Genomic DNA, 4,991 nt, shown 5'->3' with positions numbered 1-4,991 from the left:
CATGTGTGGTGAAAGGGTCACATGTGCTAAATATCTCTCTGGGTATGTTTTGCATGTCAGAGGCTGTTTGACAAAAGACAGCAGGTTCTAAAATTCCAGAGTTTTTATTTTTCGCTTTTGTGCACGTTTTATCCCGTGCAGGGTTGACAATGTAGCTAGCGGTGGAAATCTTATGTCCGTGGACGATCCCAACATGGGTATATCTCGTAAACCTCATTTCCTCGTGATCTAGTTGGAATATTGTAAACAAACAATACCATTTGCTCCATATCCCTGTATACTGGCTTAAACATTATATACGGTAAATTAAAATCTGCGGTCCCTTGGGGTATTTAAGGCCAGACGCAGTGAAATACAGAGGTATCTGTGAAACATGAGATTTGAGTGTTTTCAAGGGTTGGCTGAAATTAACATTCATTCATTCATTCATTCATTCATTCATTCATTCATTCATTCATTCATTCATTCATTCATTCATTCATTCATTCATTCATTCATTCATTCATTCATGTGCGTGTCGAGAGTGCGTGTGTCATGTGCGTGGGTATATGTAGGTAAATCAGCAGAACGCTACACAGGTAAATTATGCTTTGTGATATGTGTTGCCAGGCTATCATCACATATTCTGTCGGTGACAAGCCTGCTTTCAGATTCGATATCAACTTATAATAAAACAATTTTGAGAAGAGAAGACAGATTATCATTTAATCAAGTTCTATTTACACATAATCAAACTTCTCAGTAACGAACCTGTTTCAGGTTCACCCAACTCTGCCCACTGGAAAGTGGGAGTTACCTTAATTAACCGTTTAATTCAGTGTCTGTCTATCGACTGTCTGTCAGTTGCAAGATAACCTTACTGAGAAGTTTGATTGTGTGTACATAGAACTTGTAGTTGTGATTAAATGATAATCTATCGTCTCTTTTTTTAAATTGTTTATAGATCGGCTTGTCACTGAGATGTGTGTGGTTGTGTTTACTGATTGAAACATATTTGTTTATTCAAGAAGATTGGGTACAAGGCGTCCAAGTTAGAAAAGCCCTCTCACATTAACTACACAATTCATCTAACAACACTGCACAAAAGTGAGAGTCATAGGCAAAGATATGTACAACAGAAGTTAACTGAGAAAATATTTTGTTTGAGACTTATAGATATGTGCAATTGGGAAAACATTCTGATTTTCAGTAATTAAGAGACATGCATTGCCATATAAGATAAGATAAATAACCAGTCAGTGTTCTACTTTTAACAATATTTTCTAAAGATGTTAACAGCTTTTGTCTTTGAATAGTATACAATGGACATTGAAGAAAGAAATGAAAAACATTCTCACATCCATGGCCTCACTGACATGATGCGTCATTTTTGACATTTATTCAGTGTAAGTCATAATTAAGAGTACTCGTCATATATCGTAATCTTGTGTACAAACATTTCTATTCCACATTCCATGACTATTATTTAGGTCACATTTTCTTTCACGTGGATAGATGATTTGAAGGATGCAACAGAGTCGCAATTTCTAATAGATAAGGAAATATTACTCCACATTTTAACTGCTGAGGCAATAAAAGATGATGCCGAGTACCCCAGTCTTGCACATGGTTGCCTAGAAATATCGGAGTTCGGAGGTGTCCGGTTGCGGGCAGGAGTAAATCCTGAAGGAAAACTACTGTTGTTCTATTCGGTAGGAACTTTAATTTCCTAAATGCTCCTATCATTTCAGAAGTCCTTTTAACAATGTTTTCAACATGATGATACCAACTCGTTAGACGAGAAGTTTAAGCCCAAATATCATGTACATCAACTGTTTTTACGTTGTCGCAATCAAAATTTCGATCATCTTTGAAAGTAAATACCATTTTATTTGTTTGACAAGTATTTAGTAGTTAACAGGGTGACACAAGACACTTGTTATGGATATGCAACTTCATTATTACTTGAACACGGCTAATCTGGGCTAAACTTGCCCATTCATCGGCTGAATGACAGTGAATAGTTACAGAAGTATATATTGTATGGACAGAAAGCCACGGGATTGTCCTTGTTTACATAGAGCAGATAACCATAGGTGAAGACAGCGAAGTATACAGTGATAGATATTAGGGTGTACAGTAACAGGCGAGTGTGATGCACATCATGTTTAGATATTATTATTATTATTCAATGAAATCAATTAATGCACCAGACATAAGGAAGTAAGACACACTGACCCCTATTCAGCTCGGGTTTTGACCGTTTCATGTGGATAGCTTTCATTAATTTCCGTTTACATCAGTTGCTTTTGCTCACGACTAAGATTTCTGTGGTGCCAGCTGACGGTATCCAAAGGGTGATTTTAAGTCTGATTTGTTGACTGACGTTTGGTGCTCTTTGATCCGACTGGCAATACGTCTGCCAGTCTCACCAATGTATACGTCACCACGTTTGCATTCCAGTTTGTAAACACATCCTGTTGAGTTGGGAATGATATTGCAGCTGCCTTTGCTCTTGGCCTTTCACACGTTTTTTACGGTTATAGCGGATGAGAATGTTGTGTCAGTTCTGACAGTTTTCTTCAGTATGCTTATTTGATGGCTGATGGATCCTACGTATGGAATGTTAATAAGGATGGTGAACGGTTCAGGCTTAGATCTGGTTCGGTCTTGATGTTGGAGGGTTGACTTGATGGCGGTTTCCACTGAGTAGCCACTGAGGGTTATGAAAGTTGTCTTAAGGTGGGCTAGTTCATGTTGAAGACGGGAGGGGTTGCATTGGCATAAACTGAAGACGTGTTGGAAAAAACGTACTTTCCAAAATGTTTTGCCAGACAACCTGTAAGTGCAGTTGGAACAGTCATTATTACTAACTTTTCGTACATAGGCACGACAGACTTGAGGAAAATTATTTTCAGAAAGGGAATGGTTAAAGACACCTGATAGAAAAGCAGCCCAAAATCGAGCATTCATTTTCAGAAAGTTATTGCTAATTCCGTCTGGGCCTTAGTTTGGGTTCACATAAAAGTGACTTAAAGAATTAACAGTATATGGAACTTCTTCAATTTGTACAGTCCAATTGTTCTAGTAAGAACAAATCTGTACCTAAAATGCACTAACCCCCTTGTCCTATAAGGGGGTCTCACGAAGTAAGCTGTTGCCTGAAATGTAATGTCTTGTAGTAATGAAAAAAAACCCACTTTCGTGAGACTAAAATACCAAGTGATTACCAGATAACTCAGCTTTACATAATCATATTTATTACAATGACGCATACATGTATACCGAAAACATTCATTCTAACATTTCACTCATACATTCGTTTTCCTCCCAGATGATGTCTAGACCCCACACTGTTGTCTTTCTCGTGTCCAGACAATACACAGGCTCGTAAAAAGGACGTTCCTCTATGACGCCATCAACATCATCAGTGACGCCAACAACACTAACGTAACTGTCCACATCTTCCCAAAGACCGGAATAATTCAGATTGTCCCCCAAGTGAGGCAAATCCACAATCTCAAAATCACCAGGCGGAGCTTCAAATGAAAGATCCTCCACCTGTTCCCACCACAGACAGTTGTCTGGAAGAACGTATTCCGAGTCGAAAAGATCATCAACTTCTCTGTCTGTCACTGGACTTTCAACAGATGTGTTTTCACTTCTGACGTTATCAGTGTTTTCCACGCATGGTAACAATCTTGTGAACTTTTCAGGGGAGGATATATTGGCATGTTTTGAGGTGTCAGTCTCTTTTGAACAGCTTCCTTTAGACCTCGGTGGACAGAAAGTTGCCAAACCTCCTGGTTGGTCGTAACAGAGCTCCGGGAAGTTGTCCAAGATGGCGCGATCAGTGATGAAGATTGGCGGGACTCGAATGTCGATGGAGGCGGTTGTGATATCGGGTGCCATGGTGAACGAATAAGAGAGATCTGGATGGATAAAAACGTATGTATTATAATACAAGATCCGAATATTTTATAAGAGTTGTAGAAAAATGATAAAAGGTAAGAGTTATAACTCGCAATCTGGTAAAGCAACGTTTTTTTTTCAATAAACAAAACTAACTGACAAGCTGTGGAATAGACGAAGTGTGAACTAAAACTCAAACACCCAAGAAACATACCTAACCCGTACACGGTAGAAGCTGTGAAGCTTTTGGCTGCGATACAAGACTTCAAGACTTTATACCAAGATAATGAATTCTTCTCTCAACTTCCTTCTCTGAACTTCCTTCTCACGGTGGCTCCACAGTGAATGAAGGTGCTGAAGCGCACAAATACTTATAGTACTGTCACCACATCACAATCCAATCATGTCACACTAGATAAGTATTCCCCAGACGTGTATTGCGTCATGGCTGAACGTGTATTCAACTTTCTGTCTGACATCTTTCTCGTCTGCTCTTGATAGCTGTTCACGGCCGTGACGTCACTGATTGACCTCAGACGGTCACGCGCTGGATTCGTCTTCTTTTGGAGAATGAGGGAGATCCCCTGTTAGCTGTCCAAACCACGGAGTTTTCGTTTATAATAATTGTTGTGAAGTTGTCAGCCGTTCCCAATTCCCATAACGAGATTGTGTTTATAAGTAGGGATTATTCAATCAGACGATTTGGCTCTAGACTCTATGGGTTATTACTACGTAATGTATAGGCATTCTCTGTTTTTTAGAACTTTATTTTCAAAAACAACCTTATTACTATAGACGCTGGATATCTAAATTTAGAACCTCAAACCACAGGCTGCCCACTGAAACTGGACGTTGGTACGGTATAGAACCTGCCAACTTTGTGCATCACCAGTCAGTGGTGAACTTCACTTCCAATTATACTGCCCAGCACTCAGAGTCCTCAGACATAAATTTCTTCCTCAATATTTCTGTAAACAACCCACTATTGACAAATTTCTGTATCTAATGAAATGTGACTATTTACCGCTTAAGTCCAAAATTGCCAGATTCATGAAAACTGGACTTTGCTCCATGTCTTAATATGCATAAAATTGCTGTAT

The sequence above is a fragment of the Haliotis asinina genome, chromosome 8 (genome assembly GCF_037392515.1).
Source record: "Haliotis asinina isolate JCU_RB_2024 chromosome 8, JCU_Hal_asi_v2, whole genome shotgun sequence".
NCBI lineage: Eukaryota > Metazoa > Mollusca > Gastropoda > Lepetellida > Haliotidae > Haliotis > Haliotis asinina.
The sequence above is the reverse complement of the archived record's forward strand: the minus strand, read 5'-3'. Positions refer to the sequence as shown.